Source organism: Moschus berezovskii, chromosome 12 (assembly GCF_049115385.1).
Source record: "Moschus berezovskii isolate FMDL1 chromosome 12, NW_MosBer_1.0, whole genome shotgun sequence".
NCBI lineage: Eukaryota > Metazoa > Chordata > Mammalia > Artiodactyla > Moschidae > Moschus > Moschus berezovskii.
The window spans coordinates 63923525-63943729 of NC_142471.1; the positions used below are offsets into that span (position 1 = coordinate 63923525).

Genomic DNA, 20205 nt, shown 5'->3' on the forward strand with positions numbered 1-20205 from the left:
AGATGGTGAGGGACAAGGAGGACTGGTGTGCTGCAGTTCATAGGATCATAAAGAGTCGGACACGACTGGGCAACTGAACAAGAACAAAGGAAACAAACTGGATATTTCAGGAGTCAAATGGAGATATCTAGTCTCCACATCCCCTTAAGATTATGTGCCAAATTTTAAAGTTGCTTGGTGTAGGAGACTGAATACCAGAAGCTGAAAGCCTTTAAGTGCTCAGTCACTCAGTCATGTCTGACCCTTTGTGATTCCATGGACTGTAGTCTGCCAGGCTCCTCTGTCCATGGGGATTCTCCAGGCAAGAATGCTGGAGTGGGTTGCCATGCTCTCCTCAAAACCTTTTAAGTCAGAGCTTAATCTGTAGAAAACCTAGAGAAAACAAACTCTTGTTTCTCATTAAAGCTCTGGAAGGTCTTCCCTAGGAAAGAATAAATCAGAGATAGGCTGAGTCTAAGTAAAACTCTTCCTTCCAAGGAGTAAGCGTCTTTTAATTTCCTGGCTGCAATCAGCATCTGCAGTGACTTTGGAGCCCAAAAAAATAAAGTCTGACACTGTTTCCACTGTTTCCCCATCTATTTCCCATGAAGTGATGGGACCAGATGCCATGATCTTCGTTTTCTGAATGTTGAGCTTCAAGCCAATGTTTTCACTCTCCTCTTTCACTTTCATCAAGAGGCCTTTGAATTCCTCTTCACTTTCTACCATAAGGGTGGTGTCATCTGCATATCTGAGGTTATTGATATTTCTCCCAGCAATCTTGATTCCAGCTTGTGCTTCTTCCAGCCCAGCGTTCCTCATGATGTACTCTGCATAGAAGTTAAATAAGCAGGGTGACAATATACAACCTTGACGTACTCCTTTTCCTATTTGGAACCAGTCTGTTGTTCCATGTCCAGTTCTAACTGTCCTGACCTGTATACAGGTTTCTCAAGAGGCAGGTCAGGTGCTCTGGTCTTCCCATCTCTTTCAGAATGTTCCACAGTTTATTGTGATCCACACAAAGGTTTTGGCATAGTCAATGAAGCAGAAATAGATGTTTTTCTGGAACTCTCTTGCTTTCTCCATGATCCAGTGGATGTTGGCAATTTGATCTCTGGTTCCTCTGCCTTTTCTAAAACCTGCTTGAACATCTGGAAGTTCATGGTTCACATATTGCTGAAGCCTGGCTTGGAGAATTTTGAGCATGATTTTACTAGCGTGTGAGATGAGTGCAATTGTGTGGTAGTTAAAAAGCAGAGACATTACTTTGCCAACCAAGGTCCGTCTAGTCAAAGCTATGGTTTTTCCTGTGGTCATGTATGGATGCGAGAGTTGGGACTGTGAAGAAAGCTGATCGCGAAAGAATTGATGCTTTTGAACTGTGGTGCTGGAGAAGACTCTTGAGAATCCCTTGGACTGCAAGGAGATCCAACCAGTCCATTCTAAAGGAGGTCAATCCTGGGTGTTCATTGGAAGGACTGATGCTAAAGCTGAAACTCCAATACTTTGGCCACCTCATGCGACAAGTTGACTCACTTGAAAAGAGTCTGATGCTAGGAGGGATTGGGGGTGGGAGGAGATGGGGACGACAGAGAATGAGATGGCTGGATGGCATCACCGACTCGATGGACTTGAGTTTGAGTGAACTCCGGGAGTTGGTGATGGACAGGGAGGCCTGGCGTGCTGTGATTCATGGGGTCGCAAAGAGTCAGACATGACTGAGTGACTGAACTGAACTGAAGTAAAACTATAATCTATTTTCACTGTACCCTCCCTACTTTCAACACTCAGTCCCAGACTGAAATGAGATGATCAGCCACCTCCTCTATCAGACCAACAAATGAAAGGATGAATTCTCTATGATGCAAGATAACGTCATTAGAGCACAATATGGTCATGGTCCTTTATACACAATATCTAACAATAATTTCTGGTCATGTGCAAACCAAAACCATAAGACAAGTGGACAAATCATAATTATAATTAAAGACTTCGATATTCTTTCAAGGTATCTCCTTCTTAATTCAATAACTGTTGTTGTTCAGTGGCTAAGTCTTGTTCAACTCTTTGAGACCCCATGGTGTCACTTTGTTACTATATGAAAGGAAAGTGAAAGTCATTGAGTCGTGTCTGACTCTTTGTGACCCCATACACTGTAGCCCACCAGGCTCCTCTGTCCATGGAGTTTTCTAGGCAAGAATACTGAAGTGGCTTGCCATTCCCCTCTTGGGATCTTCCCAGCCCAGGGATCAAACCCATGTCTCTTGATTCGCAGGCAGATTCTTTACTATCTTAGCCACCAGGGAAGCTTGCTACTATCTAATTTCATTAAGTAGATTCAATAATTAAGTAAACAGAAAATAAGCAAAAATAGAGCAGACTTCAGCAACACTATGAAACTATTTGACTCCATCCATTCCAACATCAGAATATACCTTCTTCTCAGGGGTGCACTGAACATTTACTGAGACTAATCATATTCTGGGCCCTAAAATAAGTCTCAATAAATTTAAAGGGATGAAATCACACAACATGTCCTCGGGCTACTATAGAATTAAGTTGGAAATCAACAACAGAAATGTCTACAGAAAAACGAATTTTTGGAAACCAAATAACATGTTTCTAAATAACCCATGGTCAAAGAAATCGAAAGAGAATTTAGAAAACAGTTTGAACTTAATCAAAATGAAAATACAACATAATCTTTGTGGGGAAACCTCCACAACTATAAGATAATAAATTTCTGTTGTTTAAGCCACCTAGTCTTGTGGTATTTTGTTATGGCAAACTTAGCAAACTAATAACAAGCCCTAAACTGGAAATAACCCACATGTCCATGCCATGCCATGCTGCTCAGTCATTTCTGACTCCTTATGACCCCATGGACTGTAGCAACCCAGGCTCCTCTGTCCACAGAATTTTCCAGGCAAGAATACTGGAGTGGGTTGCCAATTCCTGCTCCAGGGGATCTTCCTAACCCATGGATCAAACTCATATGTCTTGCATCTTCTGCTTTGGCAGGCAGATTCTTTACCACTGCACCACTTGGGAAGCCCCAACCTGAATGTTCATCAACAGAAAAAGGACTAATCAAATTTGGCAAATTTCGTCTAAATAAAGTGATTAAGGTTAGCATCAACCCATGATAAATCACGTCAGTATCATGTGCACCTGACATGATGCCTTGAGAAGAACACCCCATCTCTGTGGATGTCCTCTCTAAGTCCCATAGTCCCCAGTCCCATAGTCCCTCATGAGAACCCATCAGTTCAGTTCAGTCGCTCAATCGTGTCCGACTCTTTGCAACCCCACGAATCGCAGCACGCCAGGTCTCCCTGTCCATCACCAACTTCCGGAGTTCACTCAAATTCACCTCCATCGAGTTGGTGATGCCATCCAGCCATCTCATTCTCTGTCGTCCCCTTCTCCTCTTGCCCCCAATCCCCCCCAGCATCAGGGTCTTTTCCAATGAGTCAACTCTTCGCATGAGGTGGCCAAAGTATTGGAGTTTCAGCTTTAGCATCAGTCCTTCCAATGAACAGCCAGGACTGATCTCCTTTAGGATGGACTGGTTGGACTTCCTTGTAGTCTAAGGGACTCTGAAGAGTCTTCTTCAACACCACAGTTCAAAAGCATCAATTCTTTGGAGCTCAGCTTTCTTCACAGTCCAACTCTCACATCCATACATGACCACTGGAAAAACCATAGTCTTGACTAGACGGACATTGGTTGGCAAAGTAATGTCTCTGCTTTTTAACATACTATCTAGGTTGGTCATAACTTTCCTTCCAAGGAGTAAGCGTCTTTTAATTTCATGGCTGTGATCACCATCTGCAGTGATTTTGGAGCCCCCAAAAATAAAGTCTGACACTGTTTCCACTGTTTCCCCATCTATTTGTCATGAAGTGATGGGACCGGATGCCATGATCTTAGTTTTCTGAATGCTGAGCTTTAAGCCAACTTCTTCACTCTTCTCTTTCACTTTCATCAAGAAGCTTTTTAGTTCCTCTTTACTTTCTTCCATAAGAGTGGTGTCATCTGCATATCTGAGGTTATTGATATTTCTCCCGGCAATCTTGATTCCAACTTGTGCTTCTTCTAGCCCAGCATTTCTCAAGATGTACTCTGTATATAAGTTAAATAAGCAGGGTGATAATATACAGCCTTGACATACTCCTTTTCCTATTTGGAACCAGTCTGTTGTTCCATGTCCAGTTCTAACTGTTGCTTCCTGACCTGCATATAGGTTTAATTAATACTATTACTAACACATCAGGTGAACCCAAATCAAGGGATATTCTACAAAATACCTGACCAGAACTCTTCAATTTCAAGGTCATAAAGAGCAAGTAAAGACTCAGTAACTGTCACAAACTAGAGACATAATGATTAATTGCACTGTGACATTTTTGATTGAACCCTGAACAGAAAAAGGACATTAGTGGAAAAACTGCTGAAATCTAAATAAAGTCTGTAGTTTAGTTAATACTATTACCTTAATGTTCATTTCTTAGCTTTGACAAATGTACCATGGTCATGCTAATATTAAACTTTATAATCTGGGTGAAGGGTATTTTCTTTGCAACTTTTATGTAAATCTAAAATTATTTCAAAACAAAAAGTTTAGATGTATGTAACTACATTTAACAGATAAAATTTCATTGTTTATTATTACTGAAAATCAAATACTTAGGAATAAATCTAATGGAAGATACGTGAAACTTTCACTGAAAACTACACAATATTATAGATAACAATTTTTAAAGACTCAGACAAATAGGATATATCATGTTCATGGATTGGAAGATTCAATATTGTTAAAATATTAATGTCCTCAAATTAATCTGCTGATTCAATGCAGTCCTAATCAGAACCCCAGTAGAGTTTGTGTGTGTGTGTGTGTGTGTAAACCAACAACAGATTCTAAAATTCAGATAGACCACAAAAGGGCCAAGAATACCCTAGGTGATCCTGAAGAACAAAAAATGGTACCAGGCAACTTATACTGTCTGACATCAAGAGTATTACAAAAGTACAGCAAAGACACTGTACAAAGAAAGACAAATTGATCAGTGGAATGTAACTGAAAGACCAGAAACCAATCCACACATGTATGGTCACCTGATTTATGACAAAGATAAACACTATAGTGGGGAAAAGATAATATTTTAGTAAATAGTGTTTAGGCAATTGGGTAATAACATGGAAAAAACATATCTTGATCATTACTTCATTCTACACACAAAAATCAATTCCAAGCAGATTTCAGATCTACATGTGAAAGATGAAACAATAAAATTCTTAGAAGAGGACTTCTTCTTCACCTTGAAGTAGGCAAAACTTTTAAAAACACTACATGAAAGCACTAAAATATTTTAAAATTTATACATTGGACTATATTAAGAGCTCAAAATAAAATACCATTATGAGAATGAAAAAACAATGTACAGAATGGGGTAAAATAGCCAAAATACATATATTCTACAAAAGACTCATATTCAGAATATATTAAGAACTATATGTAAAAAACAACTTTATAAGTAAAGGATATATAAAGAAATATAAAGACAACCTAACAGAAAAACAGCAAAAGATGAATAGGTATATTATCCCAAAAAGGGTAGAAATGGCCACTAAATACTATGTGAAAAACTGCTCAATGGTGTTAGTTATCTCCAGAATGGCACAGTGAAAAAGTGAAAAATGCCAGATGTTGGAGCATCCAAAACACTTCTATACTAATGGTGAGAATGTGAATTAATGCAATTATTTTGGGGAAACTATTTGGCAATACCTAGTAAAAGTAAACATACTCTATAAACCAGCAATTCCATTCATATAGGTATATACCCAATAGAATTTCAGACAGATGTACACCAAAAGACATGTACCGGAATATTCACTGGAATGTGATTTGTAATAGTAAAATACTGGAAACTATCCAAATGCCCCAAACAGTAAACACATAAAATTTAATACATTCACACAATGCACAGTACTTACCAATGAGAATGAATGGACCACAAATCCATGTAGAAATATAGATGAAGCTCACAATATTCAGCAAAAGACCCTTCATCCAAAAATACATACTGTATAATTACAACTTTTTAAATTTAAGAACAAGTAAAACTAGTCTATGCTGCTAGAAGTTGGGACAATCATTTTCTTTGTAAGAAGGGATATGTAGGGACTGGGCCCAAGCTAGTGTTCTGTTTGTGAAATCAACACACTATGCACTTCTCCTGATGGAAGAAAGAATCCCAGAATTTCAATATACTGAGAGCAACACTTGTTCACAGTATGTATTCATTGAAAGTTAGTAGAGTGGTTCAGCTTATTAGAATTACTCAGGGACCCAAGCTGACAGAGAGCTACTACCTAGAATGTTTCTGGTTGTCATCCCACAAAGAAAAAAAGTGCCGGGAGGGTGTTGCATCCACACTCAAATGACCCAGCCTACAATCATATGTAACACTTCTGCTCACAATTAGTTCATTGACTAGAAGGAGTCACATGGTCCCACTCAACCACAAGGGGACAGGACATGTAGTGCTACCATGTTCAGAAGAGGAGAGAACCGGAAAAATGTAATAAACATACTGTGCCATGTTGTCAGCCAATATTCTTCTGGAACATAATTTCTAGTAGCTATATGGTACGAGCTACAGGCAGTCTCATTACATGACCAATTCCTTTTGTTGAATTTTTTTTTCTTTTGTTGAATATTAATTTGGTTCTATTTTTTTATGCTAATATTGAATATATCAATTTTGCTCTTTTGGTCCACTGTCTTGCTTAAGAGTCTTCAGACGGGCTCAAATTTCTGCCCTTTTGAGCACTTTGTGAGGATAAGGTGTTTTGGTGGTTCGGTTCAGTTCAGCCGCCCAGCTGGGTCCGACTCTTTGCGACCCCATGGATTTGGTGGTACAACACCTGCTAACTGGGTAAAGAAGATTTGTTTCACAATTCCTTTGTTTTGAAATTTATTTTGTTAAGTTTTGCTGCTGTTAATTATTTTGGGTTTCCCTATTGGTGTCACTGGTTTAGATGGTTTTAGCCAAGAGGCAGTCATACATTTCTTACATATACCTCCTAGAAAACTTCTAATGCCCTAAACTTTGAATATATTATACTGTCAAATGAAAACCAAATATTAATTACTATACTATTACATCAAATTTAAATGAATAGGTTCAAACAAAGCTGAGTTTATTTATTTTACTTAATATACCATAGTATGTATTACTGCAATTTTGCAATTCTATTTATATGCCTTGGTATTTTGTTAAAATCAACAAATACAAAATTATTTGTTTGAAACTTTCAGGTACTTGACAGTGATGAATCCTAATAAGTTAGATAATTTAAGCTCTAAAAAAAAAAATGCTTTGGAATACCTAATCCAACTTTCTTTTATAAATGCAGAAAACAAGGGCCAGAGAATTCAGTGACTGTTGAAGGTCATAAAGCAAATCAATTGCCAAAAGAGATATTCAACGAATTTCAAAGGTATAATCATGTCTCTGATCCTCAAATTTCTGAAAGGATTATAGATCAAAGAACTGACCAGTAGAGTTTTCCAGAATTAATAGTGTCAGACAATATGAAGAGCATTCATGCAGCAACATCTTTTTCTGTTTGGAACACCTAGAGTGTATTGGCATCATTAATGCTGCTTCTAGGAGAATATCTGTCAAGAAGAATCTGACTGAGAGAATAAAAGCTTCAGAGAGATGTACAGAGTAATTTCTGAGAAGAGTTGTAAGGGGGAAATTTTTTGTGCTAAGGTGACATCAACTGCAAGCAATTTGAGGAAACTGTTTTCTTTTTTAAAAAATAAATGTGAGAAAAAGATTGAGATATCATTAATCAATTTAGTGTACTTATTCTCTTTCTTCTGAATATGAAATGTCATCCATCCATGAACAGAAGAACTGGTCTTTGTTTTATATTTCACTGTACCTACACTCGGAGAAGGCAATGGCAACCCACTCCAATACTTTTGCCTGGCAAATCCCATGGATGGAGGAGCCTTGCAGGCTGCAGTCCATGGGGTTGCTAAGAGTCCGACACGACTGAGCAGCTTCACTTTCACTTTTCACTTTCATGCATTGGAGAAGGAAATGGCAACCCACTCCAGTGTTCTTGCCTGGAGAATCCCAGGGATCGGTGAGCCTGGTGGGCTGCCGTCTATGGGGTCACACAGAGTCGGACACAACTGAAGCGACTTAGCAGCAGCAGCAGCAAGCAATACCTACACTACTTCAAGTCTTCCATAGTGTGTGCCTTGGAATTTGTTACTTCTTTCAGTTGATCTGGGGAGAACTGTTATTGGATCAATAAGACAAGGCTTGAGAAGAAATTAGAGATCTGTGTTTCAGGCAAAATAATAAGAGACATAGCATATGCAACCATAGAAGTCATTCAGCATAACACAGGTTTTAGTGATAAATGTAAGTGCTCAAACTTTTGAAAAGGCATTTCAGGGAGGAATCCTAAATAAAAGAATAGTGAAAGAAATTTATTTTTGAAAAAGAGTGGAAATTGGTTAGCAGAATTATTAGATATATCCTAATGCTTTTGTCATTTTTCAAAAATAACTGCTATTATTAGTCAGCCCAAGAACTTTAACACTCTGATGACACAGAAATTCCATAAAATGATGTAAATACTTCAAAGAGTTAGTGGATAAGTGTTTGTTAAATGTCAATAGCACAATGTTTAATTTATAGCAACTAGGTAAAAGGGAAGTTTGACAACTCTCTTTTAATACAAAAAGCCAGGCTAGCATTTACCTTAATCTGTGATGTACCACAGTGGAAAAAAATAAGAATGAAATTATTGAATCTCAATTTCAAATTGCTTTATTTACCTGTTTTGTGTGAATTTTGAGTAAGGTTGTTGTTGTTCAGTCACTAAGTCGTGTTCAACTCTTTGTGACCCATGAATGCCAGGTTTCCCTGTCCTTCACTGTCTCACAGAGTTTGCTCAAACTCATGTCCGTTGAGTTTGTGATGCCATCCAACCATCTCATCCTGTCACCCACTTCTCTTGCCCTTAATCTTTCCCAGCATCAGAATCTTTTCCAATGAGTTGGCTCTTCACATCAGTGGCCAAAGAATTGGAGTTTCAGCTTACTAGTATCAGTCCTTCCAAGAATATTCAGGATTGATTTCCTTTAGGATTGACTGGTTTGATCTTGCTGTCCAAGGACTCTCCGGAGTCTTCTCCAGCACCACATTTTGAAAACATCAATTCTTTGGTGTTTAGCTTTTTTTGTGGTTCAGCTCTCACATCAGTGTTTTGTTTCCCCTGTTTCTAAATAAGATAAAAAAAAAAATACAGGGAACTATAGTCAATATTTTGTAAAAACCTATAATGGAAAATAATTTTAAAAATAATGTAAGTGTATATGTATAACTGAATCACCTTGCTGTACACCTGAATCATTGCAAGTCAACTATACTTCAATAAAATATATATATTTAAAATACTTAACTTCTAGAATTATTTTAAGTATTAAATGAAATAAGGCAGGTAAAGTGCTTAGCTCAGGACTTAGCTTAGAGTCCTCACTCAATAAATATTGAGGACTATTACTCTTCTATCATTATTATAATAATGTAGCTCCCTTCATTATTCCACAAATTCATGTAAGTTACTCTGATTTTTTTCTCTTAAATTGATAGGTACTTAAGATCTCTGTATTGTCTTTTTGCAGTAATAATTACTGTACTCCTACAAGGAACATAAGTAAGAGTCATCCACAATGAAAGTACTCTTTTTTTGGCCCCTCCGAGAGGCATTTGGGATCTTAGTTTCCCGACCAGGGATAGAACCCATGTCCCCTGCAGTGGAAGCACAGAGTCTTAACCATTGGACTGCCAGGAAAGTCCCCTACAGTGAAAGAACAGAGTCTTAACCACTAGACTATCAGGGAAGTCTTGAAACTACTCTTTTGATAACCTAGTTTTATATCATACATATCAATCACATTATGGGGCTTCCCTGGTGGCTCAGTGGTAAAGAATCCACACAGGAGGTATGGGTTTGGTCCCTGGGTTGGGAAGATCCCTGGAGAAGGAAACATCAATCCACTCCAGTATTCTTGCCTGGAAAATCCCATGGATAGAGGAGCCTGGTGGACTACAGTCCTTGGGGTTGCAAAGATTGGGACATGACTTACATGTGTACATGCATCAATCATATCATATCATATCATATCACACTTCTACAGGCCAGCATTGAAAGACCATTGCTTAAGGGGTGAGCAGATATAAATTCTATGCCCAGCTCTATCTATCTGTTCTGCTTCCATCCTTGAAGTTGATTTAAATAAACCTCTAATGACTCTGGCATCTGCATCTTCAGACCCATGAAAATGAGCTGGTCTGGGAGTTATTCGCATCACCTCTATTCACAGTTCATTGACAAAAACAAGTCACCCAATTGCTTGGGTAGCTGGTGTATAGCAGGCTCTGAATAACCAATCTTTCAAAAAATGAAATGAAAACAAACTAGAATGGTTAAATGAAAACAAGTTAGAGTGGTTACTCAGAAATGAGTTGTTTTTGTTAGATGGGAAAGTTATCAGATATAAACTTTGAAATGTATATTTTGCTAAAGTTCAGCAAGGATATTTAAGTAGTTTTTTCTAATTTTACCAAGCTTTATATTTATTTAAACTTATTCTCTGTGAATTTCCTTTGGTTTCATTTAGCTTAATTCAGTTGTATTTTATACCTTTCTAGAGCAGCAGCAGAGTCTGGGAGGCTACAGTCCATGGGGTCTCGAAGAGTCGAACATGACTGAGCAACTTCACTTTCACTTTTCACTTTCATGAATTGGAGAAGGAAATGGCAACCCACTCCAGTGTTCTTGCCTAGAGAATCCCAGGGACGGCAGAGCCTGGTGGGCTGCTGTCTATGGAGTCTTACAGAGTCAGACACGAAGGAAGTGACTTAGCAGCAGCAGCAGGCTTTAAAAATTGTAACAAATTTTCTATGGAAACAACCTTCCTGTGCTATTTAGTTATAAATAACTTCTTTCTGATGATTCTTTTTTGTTACAATTACCTAACAAAGACAATAGTGAACTGTTTCTTTTTTTTTCCTGAAGAGCAGATGAACATAATACTATGTTTTTAGGTAACTATCAGTTCCGTTCAGTCGCTCAGTCGCAGCCGATTCTTTGCGACCCCATGAATCACAGCACGCCAGGCCTCCCTGTCCATCACCAACTCCCGGAGTTCACTCAAACTCATGTCCATCAAGTTGGTGATGCCATCCAGCCATCTCATTCTCTGTCGTCCCTGTCTCCTCCTGCCCCCAACCCCTCCCAGCATCAGAGTCTTTTCCAGTGAGTCAACTCGTCGCATGAGGTGGCCAAAGTATTGCAGTTTCAGCTTTAGCATCAGTCCTTCCAATGAACATCCAGGATTGATCTCCTCCAGAATGGACTGGTTGGATCTCCTTGCAGTCCAAGGGACTTTCAAGAGTCTTCTCCAGCACCACAGTTCAAAAGCATCAATTCTTCGGCGATCAGCTTTCTTCACAGTCCAACTCTCACATCCATACATGACCACTGGAAAAACCAAAGCCTTGACTAGATGGACCTTGGTTGGCAAAGTAATGTCTCTGCTTTTTAATATGCTATCTAGGTTGGTCATAATTTTCCTTCCAAGGAGTAAGTGTCTTTTAATTTCATGGCTACAATCATAGTTCAGCGTAGGATGTGATCCCAAGGGCTTAAGGGGGGAAAAAGGCTCATTCACTGCTTATAAGAAGTAAAAAACAATGCTAAAGATATTTAAGGTTTATCCCTACATCCACTTGAAACTGCTTATATCTTAGTCAATTCTATTATCATTTGGGAAATACTTCAGAAACTTAAATTTCCATTTAACTTTAGTGGCTTCATCACTCATGCCCACATTCTGAGAGCCAGAATGGAGCAGCATTACCCGGTGTAGCAGGTAGTGTTTTAATGCCCCACTCATATGCCCTTGAACCTTATCATTTTGGTACACAGCTGGTCAAGACGTCCATTTACCAGCACCTGCATTTCTGTATCCAAGGGCGTTCTCTGGCTCCTGGAGCCTGCTCTGCCTATGGACAGTGCAAGCAGAAGTCTGGGAAATTAATCCTTCCCCCGAACTCTGAACAGCTCTCAACCAATGACTAAAGGGCTTATGTATAAATACTCCAGCTCCCTCATCTCATCTTTCAGGTGGTTCATCTGAGGCACTGTCTTAGACTTGCCCAGAGAGATTTATTTCAGTTGCCCACAGTAGGAATTTAAGAATGCATCCTTAATTGGTTCCTTATTCTTGTTTCACTTCCCCACTCCACATTGATGTTTCTTAGAATTATCTCTGAAATAGACTGTGTGTGCTCAGTTGCTTCAGTCGTGTCTTTTTGCGACCCAATGCAATGTAGCCCTCCAGGTTCCTCTGTCCATGGGATTCATCAGGCAAGAATACTGGAGTGGGTTGCCATGCCCTCCTCCAGGGGATCTTCCCTGACCCAGGGATCGAATCTGCAACTCTTGTCTTTTGTGTTGGCAGACAGGTTCTTTACCACTAGCACCATCTGGGAAGCCCCCTGAAATAGACTATTTGAATTTAAATTCTTGTCCCAGGCTTTAAGACCCTGGCTCATGGGATCTACACAGATCTATCTGTATGGCCAGTTTACTCAGGGTAGCTGCACCCATTCACACTCTCACCTAAGGGCTCCTATTTCTCAACAACACTGACAACTTTTAGATTCATCCCATAGTTTCATAGTTTTATTTTGTATTTCTGTGATTACTAGGGAAACCTGGTATTTCTTCATACACCTGTGGGCCATATGGTGTTCATACTTTTGGATTTCCCATTTAAGCTCTTTTCCATTTTCCATCGGTTTACCTATATTTTTCTTGATTTGAAATATTTCCCTGTACATTTTAGACATCAATTCCTTGTTTGTTTTAGATGTTGCAAACATCTTCTCCCAGTCTGTCAAGTATCTGTTAAATTCTTGACGTAAGTCTGTATATGTCCTTTGTCGACTGTTAATTCTGATGTAATATATATATAATGTTTTTGGCAGGTTTGATTTACAAAGTTATCCTCACACCAAAGCCACACAGACGTTATTCTCCAAGATCTCCCTCTTCCTATGCTAGTACCACAGTAATGCTAGCACCACCCTAGCAGAGTGAATCTCTCCTTGTCACACCTCAGATAGTCTGAGAGCAGAAGGTAAGGTGGACTTTGGGACGCAAAAGTTTTATTAAAGATTAGCATCTGTGAAAGGGAAGGGAAGGAAACAGAACTCGGCAGAGAAAGTAATTGCAGGTTGATAAAGCAAGTTGATAATCACAGGTTGATGCAGGTTTATAAAGCCACAGGCAATCCAGTGAAGCACTTTGGAACAAACACTATGAATCAACAGAGTGTCCTGCATCAGGCTGAAATGGCCAGTCTTTTATAGTCCACTTGCCCTCAGTCACCATATCCTGGCAGCCCTGGAAGGATGTGACCTTGGGCAAGACAGTTCCCAGCAGGTGAGGCTGACCCTGAAACAGCTGAGAGCTGGAGGCTGTATAGTGGCTGCCCTCCCAGCAGCTGGGCTGGGCAGTGAGTTCTTCTTCAAAGGAGGATCTATGCTCCACATCTCCACATCTAACAGGCTTTTAAAAAAATTGACATCATAATTATACATAGATTTTCTTCATTATTCTTTATAAATTTGGGAAGATTTCTTTGTGCTCTTTCTGGAATTTTGGTAGGAACGGTAAAGAATGTATGCCATTCAATGTGGGGAGAGTAGTGTACCAAGGAGATGACATTTAGTTGGTAGCCAAATAGATAAAGTTCTGGATAAGGACTGGCAGAGGCAGCAGGCCAGAGAGGCAGCCAGTGTAGTCAGGAGATTGTTAAATACAGAGGGGATCAAGCAAATAACTACATATATGTTTAAGTCAATATATATATATTAAAAAAATGGGAACCTAGTTTCACTGTCAAAGGGGGATTTATAAATCTAGAGCAGGAAAACGCTTACAAGTACTCAGAGGTGCTGGATTGGAATCGACTGCATCAGTATAAACTCACAAATTTTAAAATATATTTAATGATAGATGTAGAAATAGATATTTTTTAGCTCTTACAGCTTGAAAGAACCTAGGTGCCAGGATACCCCCATAGCAGGAAACACACTGAGAACCCAGATCTTGATTTCTGATTCCAGAGTGGAGGCAGGGAAAATACAAAATGAACCTAGAACAGCTAGTTGAATCAGAAAGTAAGGAAGTTTTTATAGAATGATGGGGATATGCCATCAGGACAAAACATCAGCCTGAGGGGACTCCCACTGGCCAAATATGGGGACTTTGAGCACGAAAACAAATAACTAGAGCAAAACATTACAACCCACTGAATGAGACAGGAATCTATGAATCCATTTTGAAATAAATAAGTAAATGAATGAATGAATAAATAGAAAGGAAAACTCTTCTTTACATTAGAATGTTAACTAGTAAATACAGAGGAAATGATGGAGTAAGAAAATCACCATTTGATCCTCATTGTGATAAGTGATTCAGGCAGGAATTAATGGATGTAAGACTGGTAGGTGAAGTGAGGAACAGAATATTAGCATAATATCAGAATATCTCTCTGCAAAATATTTACCATGTATAAAGGAAATAATGTGATTTTATGGTAGAGAAGATCACTTGACCAGATGAGTAAAGTTCTTATCACAGTTGATATCATGACATCATGAGTTCCCAGAAAGGTGCAAAGAAAAGCACAGCCTCTTTTCTGAGGTTCTCTTGTCAAATGCATGGCCTGAGTCTAGTCATGAGAAACCACAAGGGATCTAGTTGAGGGTTATCCTATGGAATGAAAAGCCTGTTCTTTTTAAAACTGTCAAGGTCATGAAAAATAAGGCAAGACTGAGAAATTGTTCCAGATTCAAGGAGACTAAAATACATGACAATTAAATTCAACATAATTTCCTACATGGCATTTTGGATCAGAAAAGGAAAAAAGATATTGTTGGGACAGAGAGTGACATTTTAATGGAGTTTATGTGTATCAGTGTTGCTTTCCTGACTTGGAAGGTTATGCAATGGTTATGAAGGAGAGCACCTTTGCTTTGTGGATATACACATTGGATGTTTAGGGCTGATAGGGTATCAAGCCTATAAGATTTCTATAAGATTGTTCCTAAAAAGACTCAACCAACACAAGATCATATATATAGATACAGAGAGAGAGAGAGAGAGAGAAAGCAGATATGGCAAGACATCAACAATTAAGGAATCTAAGTAAAGAGGATATGGGAGTTCTTACAACTTCTATTTAACTTGAGATTATTTCAAAATCAGTTCACTCGCTCAGTTGTGTCCGACTCTTTGCAACCCCATGGACTACAGCACACCAGGCCTCCCTGACCATCACCAACTCCTGGCATTTACTCAAACTCATGTCCATTGAGTCGGTGATACCATCCAGCCATCTCATTCTCTGTCGTCCCTGTCTCCTCCCACCCCCAATCCCTCCCAGCATCAGGGTCTTATCCAATGAGTCAGGTCTTCGTATCAGGTGGCCAAAGATTGGGATTTCAACATCAGTCCTTCCAATGAACATTCAGGACGAATTTCCTTTAGGATGGACTTGCTGGATCTCCTTGCAGTCCAAGGGACTCTCAAGAGTCTTCTCCAAAACCACAGTTCAAAAGCATCAATTCTTTAGTGCTCAGCTTCCTTTATAGTTCAACTCTCACATCCATACATGACTACTGGAAAAACCATAGCTTTGACTAGTTGGGCCTTTGTTGACAAAGTAATGTCTCTGCTTTTAAATATGCTCTCCAGGTTGGTCATAATCAATAAAGCAGAAATAGATGTTTTTCTGGAACTCTCTTGCTTTTTCCATGATCCAGCGGATGTTGGCAATTTGATCTCTGGTTCCTCTGCCTTTTCTAAAACCAGCTTGACCATCTGGAAGTTCATGGCTCATGTATTGCTGAAGCCTGGCTTGGAGAATTTTGAGCATGACTTTACTAGCGTGTGAGATGAGTGCAATTGTGCAGTAGTTTGAGCATTCTTTGGCATTGCCTTTCTTTGGGATTGGAATGAAAACTGACCTTTTCCAGTCCTGTGGCCACTGCTGAGTTTTCCAAATTTGCAGGTATACTGAATGTAGCACTTTCACAGTATCATCTTTCAGGATTTGAAATACCTCCACTGGAAGTCCATCACCTCCACTAGTTTTGTTCATAGTGATGCTTTCTAAGACCCACTTGACTTCACATTCCAGGATGTCTGGTTCTAGGTGAGTGATCACACCATCATGATTATCTGGGTCGTGAAGATTTTTTTCGTACAGTTCTTCTGTGTATTCTTGCCACCTCTTCTTAATATCTTCTGCTTTTGTTAGGTCCATACCATTTCTGTCCTTTATCAAGCCCATCTTTGCATGAAATGTTCCCTTGGTATCTCTAATTTTCTTGAAGAGATCTCTAGTCTTTCCCATTCTGTTATTTTCTTCTATTTCTTTGCATTGATTGCTGTGTGGATCACAATAAACTGTGGAAAATTCTGAAAGAGATGGGAAGACCAGACCACCTGACCTGCCTCTTGAAAAACCTGTATGCAGGTCAGGAAGCAACAGTTAGAACTGGAAATGGAACAACAGACTGGTTCCAAACAGGAAAAGGAGTATGTCAAGGCTGTATATTGTCACCCTGCTTATTTAACTTATATGCAGAGTACATCATGAGGAACGCTGGGCTGGAAGAAGCACAAGCTGGAATCAAGATTGCCAGGAGAAATATCAATAACCTCAGATATGCAGATGACACCACCTTTATGGCAGAAAGTGAAGAGGAACTCAAAAGCCTCTTGATGAAAGTGAAAGAGGAGAGTGTAAAAGTTGGCTTAAAGCTCAACATTCAGAAAACTAACATCATTTCATGGCAAATAGATGGGGAAACAGTGGAAACAGTGTCAGACTTTATTTTTTGGGGCTCAAAAATCACTGCAGATGGTGTTTGCAGCCACGAAATTAAAAGACGATTACTCCTTGGAAGGAAAGTTATGGCCAACCTAGATAGCATATTAAAAAGCAGAGATATTACTTTGTCAACAAAGGTCCGTCTAGACAAGGCTATGGTTTTTCCAGTGGTCATGCATGGATGTGAGAGTTGGACTGTGAGAAAGCTGAGCGCCGAAGAATCGATGCTTTTTGAACTGTGGTGTTGGAGAAGACTCTTGAGAGTCCCTTGTACTGCAAGGAGATCCAACCAGTCCATTCTAAAGAAGATCAGTTCTGGGTGTTCTTGGAAGGATTGATGCTGAAACTCCAATACTTTGGCCACCTCGTGCATAAAGTTGACTCATTGGAAAAGACCCTGATGCTGGGAGGGATTGGGGGCAGGAGGAGAAGGGGACGACAGAGGATGAGATGGCTGGATGGCATCACCGACTCGATGGACATGAGTTTGGGTGAACCCCGGGTGTTGGTGATGGACAGGGAGGCCTGGCATGCTGCGATTCATGGGGTTGCAAACAGTTGGACACAACTGAGTGACTGAATTGAACTGAACTGAACTGAAGGTTGGTCATACTTTTCTTCCAAGGAGTAAGCACCTTTTTATTTCATGGCTGCAGTCACCATCTGCAGTGATTTTGGAGCCCAAGAAAATAAAGTCTGCCACTGTTTTCACAGTTTCTCCATCTGCTTGCCATGAAGTGATGGGACCGGATGCCATGATCTTGGTTTTCTGAATGCTGAGCTTTAAGCCAACTTTTTCACTCTCCTTTTTCACTTTCATCAAGAGGCTCTTTAGTTATTCACTTTCTGCCATAAGAGTGGTGTCATCTGCATATCTGAGGTTATTGATATTTCTCCCAGCAAAATACATATTCTTATTTATTTATGGTCATGCTGTACAACTTATGGGATCCTAGTTCCCTGATGAGGGATCGAACCCAGATTCAAGCAGTGAAAGCACCAAGCTCTAACAACTGGACCACCAGGGAATTCCCATACATACTTATATTTAAAATAAACATAAAAACTTATGTCTGTACAAAAGTTTGTGCACAAATGTTCATAGCAGCATTATCTATAATACCTCCAAAGTGAAAACAATCAAAATATCCATCAACTGGAATGGATAGAAAAAAATAGGATAGCCAGAGGATGAAATACTCTTTGGCAATAAAAAGGAAATAGATATTGATAACTGTTACATCATGAATGAACCTTGAAAATACTGTGTTCAGTGAAAGCAACCAGTCACAGAATACCACAAATTGTATGAATCCATTTATGTGAAATATCTACAATAAGAAAATTCACAGAGACAGTAAATTAGTTGTTGCCAAGGGTTGGGGGGATTGAGGAGTAACTGTTACTCATTAGGGCTTTCAACTTCATACCTCAAATTACAGAATCTGTATCTCATATTAGAGTCGATCTCTGAAGTCTCTAGGATCCTCTTAATTTTGTATGTCAGGCTCTTAAAGAGATTGTGTTGCGAAAGCAATACCTTTGACTTGATTTTTAAACAACTTATATGGGGTAATTGGAAAATATATTAATTATTAACTTATTTTAGAGCTGCATGTTGTTCAATTATTTGAAACTTTTAAACATACTTCCAGAAATCATAGAAACTTGGTTAAAAGCTACAGAAGACAAATCCACCACCTAGCGGTGAAGACAGGAAGTTTCAGGTTGGCGATACAAGGTGTCTTGCCATTACTGTTGAAGACGGCTGTCCACAGCTCTTTTATCTTCATTTGTCTTGTCCCCTCATCACTCAGAACAGTTTCATGTACACAGAATACGTCCTGACGTAATAGTTTGTTCATGTTCTGTTGACGTACTTTTAAGTCAATGAAGTATTCCGGACTTTCGAGAATTGTGGGAAAATCAATGGTTTTAAACTTGGGGGTGCTGAAGGTACCTTTCTATTCATACATTTCAAACCCCTCCTATTCAAGAGGCCCGCCGAGTCCAGCTCTTTGGACACAACACCCCACAAGTGCCTGGTTCAGAGAATCAGGACCATAGCCTTTGAAAAGGTAAAAAAAATCAATACACCAATGGGATCCTTGATGTTTAACGACTTTGTGTTACCTTCTACAGTAATTAAAATCAAGTCTTCAAACTTAAATTTAAATATGTAAAAGTAGGAATGCACCATCCTTAATCTTAAACTCCAAAGGTAGGGAAGAGGTCCAAATCCTAGGGAACTGGGCCTATTGGTAAAGGGGGATCTTTACTGTTTCTCCTTTTGGTTTTGCATTCTGCTCCCCCTCCTCCTGCCCCTGCACTTTTCTTTCCCTTTTCATCTTTTTTCTCTTTCTCTGCTAAGTAACAGTCCAGTAATTAAGATCAGCATCGTGTTTAAGTGGAATAGGTTGTGCACTGAACAGGGTACTTTACTTATTCCAGGTTTTCAGCTGAAAATCCCCATTGCCATCGAAAATATTTCTCTCTTCGAGTCCTTTCCTTAAATATTAAGCCATTTCCCAACACTCTGCTTTAATTATCGTTAAGTTTTCTTTCAAAATAGTCTCACTTTAGCACAATTTTTAAAAATCCCTTCCATACAACACAGGAGAGGTTCTGAATACACCAACTTTAGAAGTTTGCCCGTGATCAGCCTTGCTGATAGTTTAAGACGTTTGATTTCAATTTTATACTGGGTTTAAGAATGCCGGCTGCTTTTCAATAAACTAATAAAATGCATGCTTCTCACCTTTGGAAACTTTAGGGCTCAGTGCCTCCACGGGCATCCGGGCATTTATTCTTAATTCAGCTTCTTAAACAGGCTCCTCGGAGGAGCAGTTTCGACCTAAAAGTTCAGAGAAGCAGTTACACAGAACTTGCAACAGTTGGTGTCGGGCCACAGGCAGGTTGGAAATGATGAAAAGGGTTGATTTAAGAAACAAAAAGCACCGGGAAGGGACAAGCAGGGGCAGCCGTGGCCTTGGGGGACACCGCAGCGGCGGCGCGAGGCCCGTGGGGCTGAGCTCCGGACGTGGGAAGCTGGAGACGGCCGAGAAGCAAACACCGCAGAGACGGCCGCGGGGCGCTGTGTGCGGGCTGGGCGCGCGCCCAAAGCCGCCCCCGGGTCCACGTCGGGGCCACAGCGAGGTGAGGCCGGCCCTGCCCCCGCGCCGCCCCCGGCGGGAGGCGCGACGCCCGGG

General features: G+C 39.8%; 1 long non-coding RNA gene across 1 annotated transcript; it reads right to left on the reverse strand.

Annotated features, from left to right (window-relative positions):
- Positions 1-3890: 3890 nt before the first annotated feature.
- On the reverse strand, positions 3891-20204 carry LOC129555503 (uncharacterized). Its single transcript, XR_008685769.2, has 3 exons — positions 19755-20204; positions 8858-9303; positions 3891-4107 (listed from the first exon to the last, which is right to left on the reverse strand). It is a non-coding gene; the product is annotated as an uncharacterized LOC129555503 (long non-coding RNA).
- Between the last annotated feature and the right edge of the window lies 1 nt (position 20205).